The sequence below is a fragment of the Saccopteryx leptura genome, chromosome 6, assembly GCF_036850995.1.
Source record: "Saccopteryx leptura isolate mSacLep1 chromosome 6, mSacLep1_pri_phased_curated, whole genome shotgun sequence".
Taxonomy (NCBI): Eukaryota; Metazoa; Chordata; class Mammalia; order Chiroptera; family Emballonuridae; genus Saccopteryx; species Saccopteryx leptura.
Window position 1 is genome coordinate 119,632,021 of NC_089508.1, and position 15,267 is coordinate 119,647,287.

Consider the following 15,267-nt stretch of genomic DNA (forward strand, 5'->3'; position numbering starts at 1 on the left):
GACTGAAACATCAGCCTACACAAACCACATGGCAAAGGCGCTAAAACTCGAGTGGAACGTAGAGCACAATTAGGCAAATGTAAATGTTTTAATGATAAACAGTGTACACTCCAAGTTCCATACAATCTTAACATTTAAAAAACTCTCTGATCCCTCTGTACTAGGAAAGGTGCTCAAGGGAACATATATTTATTAATTATGACATATCAGTCAGTTTACAATGGCTTGCAAACTGATTGATATGAGAACTGGTAACTAGAGCAAATCACCCAACCCAGAATCCTCTAATGGTTAACCACAAAGTCCTTCATAAACTTTCAAATATAAAATAGGCAATTCGTGAACTACCATTAAGAGTAAAGAAATTAAGAACGAGGTACTAATTCAGTGGATAGCCCTCGGCCTTGAGAGTGGTTAAAATGCATTAAGGTAATAATCAGCAAAATACACACACACACAAACCACCTATAAGGGGTAAGAAAAGTAACCACATAGAGCATTTTTTAGAATCAGAAGAATTTGGATTTAAAATCTAGTCCTACCATCTATTAGTCATATAATCATGGACAAATAAATTAACTGCCCTTAGCCCCAATTTACTCTTCTAAAAATGTGTATAATCATGCCTAAACTCCACGGTCACTCCACAGACTAGAGGAAAGGGAAAGCCACAGCGCCTGCCTAGCACAGAGCACATTCTCCGAAAGTGACGAAGACACTGCCACAGCAGCCCATCACTTGTTACATATCATTCAAGGTACACGTATCAGCACCTTCCACGCTTTCCACATAAAGCACTTAGAGAAAAACTTATGTGCTTTTCTCAGTGGAGGAGGTCTCTAGAATTTTATTCATCCTTGGACTCTTACTTTCCAAAAATATCTAAAAACCTTGTTATTTTTTAAATAAGCTCCTATCACTGAGTTAAAAAGAAAGATAGGCCCAATTAAAAAAAAGTTAGCTATAAGAGAAAAAGAATAAATCGAAGAAAATCATACATAGAAGATAAAAAGGGGGAAAAAAAAGAAGTTGGGACAATTTCAATAAAAACTGCCTTCAACATGTCATGGCTGCCTGACTTGTGGTGGCATAGTAAACAAAGCATTGACCTGGAATGCTGAGGTTGCCAGTTTGAAACAATGGGGGGTTTGCTCGGTCAAGGCACATCCAAGAAGCAACTCCTACAAGTTGATGCTTCCTGATCCTCTTCCTACCCCTTTCTCTCTCACTGTTTCTCTCTGAAATCAATAAATAAAATCTTTTTTAAAATGTTTAAAAAAATAACACATGACATGGACTGGTTCCTAAGAGCATTTTGCAATACCTAACATATTCAATGAAGATCCAAAATCATTAAGAGAAGGATAACTATATTTAAAATTAGTTAAATTAGTGCTATTTTTTTCTTTCTTTTCCAAGTGAGAGCAGGGGAGATAGACTCTCGCATGGGCCCTGACTGGCATCCACTCTCGGCTCAATGCTCTATCCATCTGGGGTCACGCTCACTACCAAGTTATTTTTAGCACCTGAAGTAGAGGTTGTATGAAGCCATCCTCAGTGCTTGGGCCGATGCACTCAAACCAATCAATCCATGGCTGTGGGAGAGGAAAAGAGAGAGAGAGAGAGAGAGAGAGAGAGAGAGAAGGGGTAGTGGGAGGGCTAGAGAAGCAGATGGTCACTTCCCTTGTGTACCCTGACCAGGAATGGAATCCTGGACATCCACATGCTGGGCTGATGCTCCACCACTGAGCAAACAGACCAGGGCCAATTAGTGTCAATTTTAATAATGTAGTAGTTACACTAAAAGTAAAACTTATACCCCTGGCCAGCTGGCTCAGTGGTAGAGCATCTGCCTGGCGTGCGGAAGTCCCGGGTTCAATTCCTGGCCAGGGTACACAGGAGAAGCACCCATATGCTTCTCCACCCTTCCCCCTCTCCTTCCTCTCTATCTCTCTCTTCCTCTCCTGCAGCCAAGGCTCCATTGGAGCAATGTTGGCCTGGGAGCTGAGGATGGCTCCATGGCCTCTGCCTCAGGTACTGGAATGGCTCCAGTTGCAACAGAGCAACACCCCAGATGGGCAGAGCACTGCCCTCTGGTGGGTATACTGGGTGGATCCGGTAGGGCGCATGCAGGAGTCTGTCTCTCTGTCTCCCCCTTTCTCACTTCAGAAAAAAGAAAGAAAAACAAAAAAGTAAAACTTAAAAAAAAATTTTAAATGTAATGCCTAAAAATAATAATATTCAAGATTATGAAGAATGTTGATAACCAAAAGTCTCATTCTGCAAGTGTACCAGGTTAAGAAACCTTTAGTCTTATTTCCTTCTGTTTTCAACTTATTTTTACCCTTCTTAGAAATTAGTAACCTTACATGGAGGCTGGAGGAACAGGCTGAAAGAACTGCTAAGAGTGTCATTGTCAATTTAATTTAAAAAATTGAGAAAGTATAAGTGACATAAGCCAGGCAGAGAAAGACAAATATTATATGATCTTACTTATATGTGAAATCTAATGAACACAATAAACTGAAGAACAAAACAGAAACAGAGTCAGGGTCACAGGGACAGCTGTCAGAGGAAAAGGGATAGAGGGGACAGGATCAAAGAAGGTGAAGGGATTAGCCATATCATATATACATAACCCACAAATACAGATAACAGGGCAGCAAGTCCCAGAGGAAAAGGGAGGATGAAGGTAGGGAGAGGGGGCAATGGGGGTGAGAAGGGAATGGAAAGAGACTTTGCATGGGGCATGGGGGGCACAATGTGAGGGGGGGTTGAGGGTGTTATATCGAGTGAGACACTTAGCACTATGTTAATACAATAAATTAAAACTTTAAAAAATAGAAGTAATAAATTAACTGAATAAATATTCTAGAAATCACTATCATCTAGGTTTAAGAGCTAAAAGTCAAAGCTATAAAAATATCATCAATACCCACTCAGACCTAAGGTTGCCCTTCTGAAGGAGTATTTGTTCTTTACCCTCAGCTGCAGCTTCCTCACAGTGGTATTTATGCCATTTGGCATTTTGTCTCAAAAGAAAAATGGTGAGCAGAGTACCTAGCATACATTAAATGCTGAAGAAATATTTGTTAAAGAACTCAAGGTATGGGCCTTGAGTCATTCTTATCTAGATCAAAAAGCCCATGAGACATGAGACAGTAATGCCATCACCTCAGGATGAAATAAAATCTACTCATCTTACCTTGTTCTATTTCATGTCTATATTTATTATGAACATCACTATTACAATTTATGTTTACTTTTCTTTCAATATTTAGTGGAAAAGATTTAAGTAATGTCATCATTATGAGAAAATCATGATAGCAATATTGAGAAAGCATCTCAAGTATAGATCTTGAGAAGAATCTTTGGAGGAGAACCTGAAGAAGACATTAACCTACTAAAATGGGATCCCAATGGTTAAACAAGAGCCCTGATTTCATGAATAATAAATGTCTAGCAACAAGGGGATCCTCCTGTATACCAGGGAGAAACTCAGACTGAACTCTCAGCTTCCCTCAATATGTTTCACTTGTTTCCAAAGTCTAACTTAAACACTGCATAAGAACCCTAGTTTTATCTTCCTACCAATGATGGAGACCTTCCCTGTCCAATCAGAACTGCACAATTTGGAAACCTCATTTACATAAAATGGACCTAATAGAGAACCCCAGCCAGAACTTCTGCTATAAGAGACAGCCTTCCTAATTTAGGTTGTTACGAAAATCTGTGTGTCCTAGGCTGTAGCTCCTTTCACTCGAATAAATGTTTCATTCTTTATATAGTCTAAAATTAATTTTGTTTTACACAGGCAACTTTACTAGTGTCTAGACCAGTGGTAATCAACCTGGTCCATACCGCCCATTAGTGGGCTTTCCAGCTTTCATGGTGGGCAGTAGTGGAGCAACCAAAGTATAAATAAAAAGATAGATTTAACTATAGTAAGTTGTTTTATAAAAATTTATTTTGCCAAACTTAGCAAAAATCTGACATAAAGTACTTGGTAAGTAATCATTATTATATGCTTTAACTTGCTGTAACTCTGCTTTATAAATTTTATAAAGTAAAGTTACTTCCCTACTTTATAAATCACCACTACTATGGAACCAGTGGGCAGTTAGAAGATTTTACTACTAACAGAGATACAAAAGTGGGTGGTAGGTATAAAAAGGTTGACTACCCCTGGTCTAGACTCAGAATAGCAAATACTCTTAATTTTGTTACCTAACGTGGATTGACAAATTGTAGAATTCCAGAGGCATGTTAAGAACTCCAAGGGCTTGTCCAGGTTCAAAAGAAAAATAGTAATTAATCAAATAGTAATATTTGACATGAGTGCAGATGGAGAGTTACAGCATGTACCTGCTTTCTTTGTTTCAAAAGCAAGGAAATAATGGTCCTGTTTAACTCCACACTAGTCATCCCAGGTTTTGTTGGTCGTGGTACCATGCTTCAGTGAAACTATAATTTATAACAGTATAATTTTGCATCCCTCAACTCACCAGGAGCATCCATTTGGGATGTATAATATCACTAATACTGTTGGCCCTCATTGTGAAATTAAGACACAGAAAACAGTAATTTCCAAGAAATACTTATTTCTGAAGCACAGGTATCAGGCAGCATACCACAAAATAGCAGAACAATCTCATTATATCTGGCTCAGTGTCTAGGCACCAAAATCTACCAGTAAATCCTCAGTTACAAAATTTAAATCTACCTGAAATGTTCTGAAGGGAATTCTGGGAAATCCGACATATTCAAGTTGACAAATCACAAAGCCAAAACAAGGCAAAAAAAAAAAAAAAAAAAAGTGAGGCAAACAAACTGAAGTCCATCTAGAAAAAAATAATGAGAAAGATGATGTAGTTAATATTTATGTGTATAAAAGGTAATAAGGGCTTGAAATGATGACTAGGTTAGGTCCAGAGTTATATGTTTAATCAAAAGCAGAGCAGTAATGTGTTGGGGATCTCAAGTAACTGAGTTTAAATATTTGAGGTACTATCATTGGTAACTCCTTTCATATTACAATTAATTAAAAGCCACAGGATGCCTGCCAGATTTTTGGCTGAGCACCAAAGAAAAATTTTATAATATTCCCATTCAAAAATTGAATATTTTCGATTCCGGCCAGGGCACACAGGAGAAGCGCCCATTTGCTTCTCCACCCCTCCGCCGCGCTTTCCTCTCTGTCTCTCTCAGCTTCAGAAAAATGAAAAGAAAAAAAAAAAAAAATTGAATATTCTACTTTAGGTGGAGTGATTTTAGAATCACTAAAGGTACTAACACTTTGTCAAGATGACCAGTTGGCAGGAATGCTTTAGAGGAAATTTTAAAATTAATATATGTCAGAAAAAAACAAAAGTTTCACAATGCTAGACAAGCAAGAATTAAAATGAATTTAAATATTAATATCTTGGGTAAGTCTTGCATTCTCCAGTATACCGGAGATTCTACAGTCTATAATTTTTTTTTTTTTTTTGCATTTTTCTGAAGCTGGAAACGGGGAGGCAGTCAGACAGACGCCTGCATGCGCCTGATCGGGATCCACCCGGCATGCTCACCAGGGGGCGATGCTCTGCCCCTCTGAGGGGTCGCTCTGTTGCATTCAGAGCCATTCTAGTGCCTGAGGCAGAGGCCACAGAGCCATCCTCAGCGCCCAGCCATCTTTGCTCCAATGGAGCCTCAGCTGTGGGAGGGGAAGAGAGAGACAGAGAGGAAGGAGAGGGGGAGGGGTGGAGAAGCAGATGGGTGCTTCTCCTGTGTGCCCTGGCAGGGAATGGAACCCAGGACTCCTGCACACAAGGCCGATGCTCTACCACTGAACCAACTGGCCAGGGCCTACAGTCTATAGTTTTTTAAACCCAGTCACATCTCCAGCTTTATATTTTCTGCTTAGTGTATGAAGAAACTGTACTATGTGACACCTGGTTTGGCTTTAGCATTCCTTGGAACCCTGTGGGTCTATGACAATGCAAGGGATAGGCCTTTAAATCATCTAATTACTACATCCTTCAGTTTCCCCCTTTACCCTCATGATAGCTAATGATGAGATAATTGATGGTGATGATGATGATGATGATGATGATAGCATCTAAGTGTATTCTATTATTAGCTTCATTGTAGAGCTGAGGACACAAATGCTCAGAGAGGTTGTAAGACTGCTCAAGGTTACACAAGCCTGAGACACAGGTTTGTAAAATCCCCAAGTTTGTGCTTCTAACCACTGCTCAGTTACGATCTGCACAGTTACAATTTCCTCTCTTTCCCCTAATACAAAGCATAAAATATTGAAATATAATTTAAAATATCAATTTCAAGCTTATGAATTTGTTTTTGTCTTTCCTATTACTAAGAAAATAAGTCTCTTAAGGTCTAGTCATAAGTCATAGTTGTTAAAGTGCCTAACATTCAAACAACCAATACATTTCTAGTATCCTCTACAGTTTCTATAAATAACCCCAAATTGTTAATGCCATGATAAGCACATTTTTATTAATTGAGGCTTTTGAAACTAAAATATCTGTGAATATCAGTGATATAACAATCTCTTGTAATAACATTATATATATTACATTATATCATTATCTATCATTATATTGTTATATTAAGCATACATACTATTGAATTTTGTGTTCAATGTTTGTCATATAAATTAATGTTTTTATACAGATGCCTTAGCACTAATAAAACAAGTTCACATAAATCATTTCATAACCTAATTTTATACCATGGGAAAAAGAAATAACAAGAGTTAATTACAGAGAAATATAACAGATTGTATTTCCAAAGAAAATAGAGAAAGTTAGTTCACATCATTACAGAGCTGATATGTTTCCTCTAGTAAATTTTTAATGCAAATATCCTACAACTTTGGAAGTGACACTACTAAGACTTATGATAAACCTACTTTTAGATAAGAAATAAGAAATCAACATGGGGGCCCTGGCCGGTTGGCTCAGCGGTAGAGCGTCGGCCTGGCATGCGGGGGACCCGGGTTCGGCTCCCGGCCAGGGCACATAGGAGAAGCGCCCATTTGCTTCTCCATCCCCCCCTCCTTCCTCTCTGTCTCTCTCCTCCCCTCCTGCAGCCAAGGCTCCATTGGAGCAAAGATGGCCCGGGCGCTGGGGATGGCTCCTTGGCCTCTGCCCCAGGCGCTAGAGTGGCTCTGGTCGCGGCAGAGCGATGCCCCTGAGGGGCAGAGCATGCCCCCTGGTGGGCAGAGCGTCGCCCCTGGTGGGCGTGCCGGGTGGATCCTGGTCGGGCGGATCCTGGTCGGGCGCGTGCGGGAGTCTGTCTGACTGTCTCTCCCCGTTTCCAGCTTCAGAAAAATACAAAAAAAAAAAAAAAAAAAAAGAAATCAACATGGGGAATGGAATCCAGGAGCAACTGAGGTGTGTCTTTTAAAACTCTTTAGTATTTAGTATTTCCTCAAAAGAACTGCACAAGTCAAAGTGAAAATACAGTAATAGAAACAACACTGTTTTGGCTTCTATGTCTGATAAAATAAACTGGTCTTTATTTGAGTATATACTGATCTAATTCATGTTTTCTTTCATTCTTTTTCTAAGCATGAAGAAATCATCCCAGTGTTGGAAAATAGGATTTTATAACTTTGTATATCTTATTACTTTTTTTTACAGCCTTTTCTTGTTAAATCTAAAATAGACGCATTATTCAATGGCAATTCTGCATTTGTTCTTCACAGGATTATAATACAAATTTCACAATATTTCATTAAAAGGTTTTTTAAAGCAATTAATCACACACATACTGTCATAAAGAAGAGCATGAGATTTAAGATTAAACATGTTTCTTATATAATCTATTTTTTTTTTCCAGAAAGACCCAAATTCATCAATTGGTATTTTCCTCCCAGTGTGACCAAGTTTGTAAATTAACCACTAATCAAAGCCAATTGTTGAGAAATCTTACAAAAATAGTTTGTAGTATTAATAATAAAGCCTTTTCATGTAGTTTGCTTGGTATCAGTAAAATCCTAGAATGATAGTGCAGTTATATAACCATGTAACTCCATATAATATTCTTCCACTTGTTAATCATCTTAAAAATTAGCATTAAATTATATCATAGCTCAGTAAATAGCACTGTATCAGAACAGCATCTATCAGTACATTATGATGTAAAGCTTAAATATAGTATTAACTATCTCTGAATTACATTCTTATATTCCTATATCTTTTAATACTTATATAAAATTAGGGTTTCTGTAATTACATACAATTTATGTTGATAAAGCATAATAAGAATGGTTCACCTCTAATCAGAATAGCTTCAATACTTATAATACTACTTAATTTCACCATGCACACACCATGTAATGGACAAATTATACTGCCTTAGGTTTTAAATAGTCCTCAGTGATTAAAGGATGCCACAGGAATAAAAATGTGGACTGTAGAAATTAAATGAGTAGTCTCAGTCTCTAGATTTACTAAATAAGGCAAAGCTATGCATGTGTCCATGGAATGATTTAGCAAAATTCCGTGTTAGTCATGTATCCTACGGGGTCATAATCACAGTTATTTTAAAGAATAAATTTATATCTTTATACTTCAGTGATACATAAAACTTAGAACATATTGCATTATACATAAAACTCTGAAAGTAATGCCACAATATTACATTTCTAAGTAAAGAGAAAATAAAAATCTGTGGAAATAGTTAACAGTTAAGCCTTAAGAAAATTTCAAATAGTCTTCTTCCCTTAACTCCAAAATTGGCTCAAAAAAGCTTATTAGCAATATTTATTGTAAATATCTCTTAAAATAAATGAGTAGTAGTTTCATGTAGAAGCCGGGACATTGTTAGCTATCTGCAAGCACCTCATCCCACCCATATAACAACACAGCAATAGTATCAGCAGAAAACGAGATCCTAATTTCACCACTTAGAAAACTCAGCAAAACTATGAAGCCAAAAGTGCTTCAAGCAGCGGGAGGAAACAACACTGGTTTAAATGGAACCAAGGGAACTGATGGTCATTAATGAAAAGATAAAAGGCAGATATAACATATGATGGTCATTTAAACAACAATGCCATAACAAGATACTGCTTTAACACTAAGAATATATTTAATGACAGAAGAGACAAAAATAATGGAAAAGGGGATAAGCATGGGGCAATTTTCCCTCAAGTAATCACAGCTGTTGCTATCCCATCTTGAAAAAAGGAAAGAAAAATCACCCCTCGTTGATATCTTCCAGATATATCTTAGTGAACCCCTCTGCAAACACACAAAGAAATCTCATACTTCAAAAATGAGGTGTGTGTGTGACCATATGTGTATACATCACATGATTGAGAGAAGGAAAGATGTGTGTGAATCACAGAAGACTGGAGTCATTCAAGGTCATTCTCTTTTTGAAAAAAGAAAGGGAAAAAATGCCTTAAAAATGGTCTGGAGGACCGGAGTCAAGTGACAACTTCTTTCCACCTGCCCATCTGTTCACATCTGTTCCAATGTGTGTGCTGACTTTATTATTACTCTGCCCCTCGTAATAGTGACCATAAGAGGGCTTACAAGAAAGGAAGATTTTGCTGGGAAATTTCCTATCAATACCTGACAGGCTTAACCTGTCAGTGAGCCAGGCTAACTCTAAGTACAAAGCTTCACAAGCACAGTGGATTCAGGTCTCCCAACTGGCTTGCACCTCTCTGTCTCTCTTAGACAAGGGAAAAGGAAAGAGAGGCAGACAAGCCCATTACTTTTAAGGAACATGTATACATGCAATTCTGTGCTAGCAGGTCACTGAGGTTAGGACATGTCGTCTAACCCCCTGAGGATGAGGGTACAAGGACAAGACCTAACCTGCGAAAAGCTAAATAGTAAGAAAAGGCAAAAAAAAAAAAAAAGAAGAAGGTAGATAGGGAAAACATTATTTAAGGTATGCTTTATTTGTTAACAAACATTAAAAATCATAGAGTTTCTGTTGTAAATATTTGGGAGAAATGTGGGAGACGGTGTCCTTTTCAGATTTTTAGCATACACAAGTCAGTTTTCTGTCTAGGATTTTTCTGAGTGATAGGAGAAATACCAATAAATTCACTAAATGAAAAATCCTCACCTAACCTCTCCCAAATTCCCAGTAATATTTAGATTTTCTTTTTGTTTGTTTTTTTGTGGGGTTTTTTTTGCAGTCTGTACCCTTTTCTGAGTCTTCAGAAGGGAGAGTGGGGACCTGCTCTTCTGTGAAAGCTGAGTTACCCTCTATATCCTTTCCTGGTTCTCCCTAGAGCCTGAAGTTACAGAGCAAATGGGAAGGGTGGTGTAGTTGCTTTTTCATTGGTATTCCAACTGAGAGCAAGACAAGAGTGTAAATGCGCTGATTCAATAAAGGAGACCAAGAGGGACAAGGGGTAAAAAATGAATAGGTGGAAATGTAGGGAAAAAACCTACACTTAGTTGCAGGTTTTCTGAGAAACCCTACAGTATTTGAATATAAAGGCATTTTTGCAGCAAGCTTTCCTTTTATGTTCTTGACTATTCATTTACTAGGTGGGGAGGAGCAGGAGGAGAGTTGCAGACATAGGAAAACACTACTCTCCATGTGTTTCTCTTTAACTCCTTCCCCCCATACCCCTCATATCCGGGGGGCTACCTCAGCCCTGATGCCAGGGGGCCCGCTGAGCTTTCCTGCCCCGCCCCAAGAAAGTGTCAACGAGGGCCTGGCAGCTGCAGTGGAGGAGCCCAGCCCCCCAAGCCCACTATATACATGGCCTTGTAGCACCACCAGCCTGTGAGAGCTGCAGCAGCAGCCGAGTTCAGACTACAGAGAGTGGAGGACATCAAGGGAGAATAGGTAGTTGCCTGTTTATAGTCTACAAATGCCATCAAATGGATAGCCATTGAAATGCAGAGAGAAGAGGAATGGCAGGCAGCACCTCTACACTTTTTCTAAGCGGCTTCAGCAAAGACAAACCCTGGCAGTCCCAGTCACTGTCTCTTAGAACAGGATGCCCTGTGCTGGGCCTGGCCAAATCCTCCACTGGGTGCAGCCATCAGGCAGCTCTGGAAGGCAGGAGACTAAGGAGAACTCAGCTCAATTATTCGGACCACCTTCATTATGGAATAAAACATTGATGAGACTATTTTGGAACTGCTCTATCTTGCTAATTCTAATGCCCTCGAGAAGGTACTGCAATTTTCTGTAAGGGACACAGTGGTGATGGAAAAAATAAATGAGACATAAGGTGCAAGGGTAAAAGGCTTTGGAAGTTCACTAAATTTGTTTTGCCTCAGCCGGCTTTGGGAATCTCCATTTTAACATATCAGATCCAATATGTTAATTAGCCAGTCACAAATCCATCCCACTCCTTGTAAATCAAGAATTTAAAAAAATACATATTATACAGAGACAAACAAGGGAACCACCATACACAAGTCTCTCTCCACAAATGAGACAATACAGCTAGGGATGGTGTTGGGGTGGTGGTTATGGTTTTAGCCTCACTCCTCTAGGTATACAAATGACTTCTTTCATGGACCTACTTTGCTACATAAAAGCAGACCCCCAGTTAAACACATATCCAGAGGTACACACACCCATGACAATGAATTCTCTTTTATGCAAAGCAAGTTCCAAAAAAAACTCCATTTGGAATTAAAGTCTCCAAATGTGTAGTTCACAACTACTAAAGGATTTGGCAAGCTCAGTCACAATAGGAAAAGGAGAACAATCTGTCTCCAGAGGTAGAGAAGGGTCAAAAAACCATCCCTGTCTGAAATGCTGCGTGGAAACAAACACCCTCTTGCACTCCACAGTCTGGGGAAGGTTGGGTACCAAATGGTCCATGACAACCATAACCTGATGGAAATAAGAGATTTTAATCTCTGGCTTCTCAGATAGCTTTAACATGCTTTTCAAAGCATCAGTCAGGGTGGAGCTATCCATACTCCCTTAGCTCTCACTGCTAGATTAAGTGCTCAGGTATAGATTTATATTCCACTTCCGAGATTTATATTGCAACATCATGGAACGCCCTTGGATACCCAGCTCTTAATGATTTTCAAAACATTAATAAGTAAAGTAACCTGCAATGCAGATAAAACAGTGGAAACAAGATCATAAGGAAACTGGGTAAGGCGAGTAGTCGTTTGCTTGTTACCTGGTGCCTCTAGAGGAAAAGACGGTCGTAGGAGGACTTTCTGCCTGCAGGTATAATCCCGGCAAGGTGGCTCCAGGTGGCTTTCACAGTCGTACGCTGGTTTTCCTCCTCACTTCGCTGCCCTTTGCCATAGCTCAGCACCGGCATCCTAGGGAGTCCCAGAGGCGGCTTCTGCCACTGCCGCCGCTGCCTGCGGGTCGCGCTGGGTGGGGAATCCGCGCGATCGCCCCATGAAATCAGCGTTTCTGCGCCCGGAGAGCGGGCAGAGACAAGGCAGCCACGCACACACACTCAGACACACACACTCAGACACACTCTCACCAAGGAGCGCGCTCACTCGCATTCACACTTGCACACGCATACCCCGCACAACACGGGGAGGGAGCAACAACAGGGGACCGGTCCTTCTCAGGATCAGTTTGGATGCCCACCAAACTTACGGGCAGCAAAGAAAGTGGTCTGGCATAGCCGGTAGATCACATTTTCTTCAAGTTCTCCTCCAACCCAAATCTGCGTAATTCAAGAGCTGGTGACATTTTGGTGGGGAAGAGAGAACCGAGAAAGGGCTGAGGAAGAGTAGGGGATTTTGTTAAGCAGTTTTAAAAGCAATCCTGTTTGTACAGAAACCAGAACCAGCTCGATGGGCTGAACTTTTGTCTTCAAATGATGTGGACCAAAACGTAAATATCCTTCTTGCCAAGCCAGGAAGGTTTATATGCACAAAAGCAAGTCGGCTGCAGGACCCTCTGCTGACCTTGTGATGTACCTGAAAGCAGGTTAATATTGACGCTTTCCAAGCCTCTGGGTAAAATGATCCACACACGGGTCCACTGCCAGGCAGTCGCTCTGAATCCAGCCGGGAAAATGGGTCTGAGCGTCCTCCGCCCTCTTCAAGAACCCGGGCACCAAGGGGGACCGCGGAGTTAACACGTTTGTTTCTGGGTAGATGGATAAAAGATGGGCGCGCGCGCGCGTGCACTCACACACACACACACACACACACACACACACACACACAGAGAGAGAGAGACAGAGAGAGAGAGAGAGAGAGAGAGAGAGAGCGCTAGCTGGAGAGCAGCTTACAAAAAACAAATGCCATGACTTCGAAAGGTAGAAAAGATCCAGAATCCTTCCGGGAAATGGAAGGGCTAGCAAGAAGGTTATGAAAATCTTCCCAGACCTTTCATTGTTCCTTTCTCCTGCGAGTATGTATTTTCAGAAGGTATCGTTTGTCTGCCCCACCCCCGTCCAGTTGTTCTTTTTCTTTTTTTCTCCTGACATAAACCGACCGTGCAAAACGAATTATGTGGATGGGTTTTGCCCTCAGCCCAGCGCTCCAAAAAATAAAAAATCCTAAGGGACTAGCCAGCTGCAAAACCCTTCAGATCCTCGAGGGAAGAAGGAAAACCACGCGCAAACACACGCACACTCGCGCGCGCGCACACACAGAGTCCTTAGTCGGGCCGCTCTGCACACGCTCACCGCCTCCCTGCGCGCCAATGCACTCAGCTCCCCAAACGCTGCCTGCGACTCTAGAGCGAGTCCGTGGCCCAGGCACAGGGATGGCAGCCCAGATTCCCGGCTGCGGCTTCCGCGGAGCTGGGTTCCGGTCCCCAGCTCCCTGCGGCGGCGTGTTCCGGCAGCAGCTACCGCCCAGCGCCGAGGATCTGTGCCCTGAGCTGCAGCATGGAGGCGGTGGCGAGCGCGCGGCCGTGGGCTGGGCCCTCACCAAGGTGACGGGAGCGGCCTCGAAGCCCACACACCGAGAACCCCGCTGGGGCCGCCACGCCACCCTCGCCCCTTGGAGCAGGAATGTTCCGAACGATTTACCCCTACCTGCGGTAGAGGGCCGGCGCAGCGCCTGCAAATCCCTTGGCTAGCGGGGGCGTTGCAGGCAGGGGGAGGGGAGAAGGCAGAAAACCTGGAGCATGGAGGCGAACTTCCAGGGGCTTCTCAATCTCTTCCAATGGAAAACTTGCTGACCTTACGGTTATGGTATAAAGGGATAATGCCCCGGTCAGCTAGCGACTAAGGGCGGTGGAAAAGGTCATTAGTGATAACCCGCCGGAAAGATCTGAAACCGAGGTATTCCAGTGTCTCCTTAGTAGTATATTAGGTGGTAGGTTTGCTTACAAATAAATTAGAGGTGAAAGCTGAAAAGAACATTTATATTTGAGAATCAACTGATTTCAGCTTCAGACTTTAGGAGAGCTGCAGTTTGCTACATTTTAGGTTATTAAGGGCAGAAAGCAAGCCCAATAATCATAAGCCAGACCTGACCACTAAGGTCACTGGGACAGAGAACAGGCGAATCAGGGAAAGGGAGGGGGATGGGGGGAGACTAGATCAGGTCCCACGTGGAGGGGGGTCTCCGCCGAAATTTAAGAGCTTTTCTCCACGATTCTACCTCACTTTTTCCAGCCAGGAAAGGGCTTCCTCCTAGGAACCCCGAATGAAATCAAGTCATTCCATTCTGCTGGAGCCGGGAAACCTTTCACCAGCAAGTAGTCTTCGTTTACAGAGAGCACCTCGCGAGCACCTCCCCTTTCAGCTCCCTTCCCGGCTGGCCCGGACACTAGCCTGAATCCAAAGAACATGGAAGAGTTGGGGGTTGTAGAGAGAAACTGGCTAATAAGGGACTCTTCCTGGTTCTGCACACTTAGCGAAGCCACGTGTAGTGTTCTCATGCCAAGGACGCTCTCGCATTTTGCTACCAATAGCGCTGTCCCGGCTTAGCGTTCATATGCCGGTTTACACACGCTCAAACTCTAGCACACCCACGGACTCACCCACCCGTAAGCGGCACCCACACAGCTGCGTCCTTGAGGAAGAAACCCAAGGGGTGATACTTCTCGTTTCTCCTCTTTCCTCTCTTCTGATCCCCCTCTATGTCCGCAGGGCTCCGGGTTCAGTCCGGGTACAGGAATCCCCGCAATATCTCTTGCCACGTTGTTCTGCAGAAGCGTCGCTCTGGGGCTGCAGTTGCCACTGCGCTTTTTTGCTCCAGGGAGACTGGCGGCGCCGCGTCCGTGGCACTGGAGGAAGCTCTGGGGGGAGCTCTGCGGGACCCGGACGGCGTCGGCTGATCCGAGTTCGAGAGCTGGGGAGCCCAACTCTAGCAGCAGAGGAAC

At 42.2% G+C, this 15,267-nt stretch overlaps 1 protein-coding gene across 5 annotated transcripts in view; it reads right to left on the reverse strand.

Moving 5' to 3' along the window:
- LRFN5 (leucine rich repeat and fibronectin type III domain containing 5) overlaps nt 1-14,224 on the reverse strand; it is a 422,713-nt gene extending 408,489 nt beyond the window's left edge. For 4 of the 5 annotated variants that reach the window (XM_066343048.1, XM_066343046.1, XM_066343044.1 and 1 more), the window contains exon 1: nt 12,137-13,769. The gene's annotated coding sequence lies outside the window, so the exon portion shown is untranslated. Of the gene's footprint in view, nt 1-12,136; nt 13,770-13,972 lie in introns of those variants that run through there. The other variant, XM_066343045.1, reaches the window with a different exon arrangement.
- Between the last annotated feature and the right edge of the window lie 1,043 nt (nt 14,225-15,267).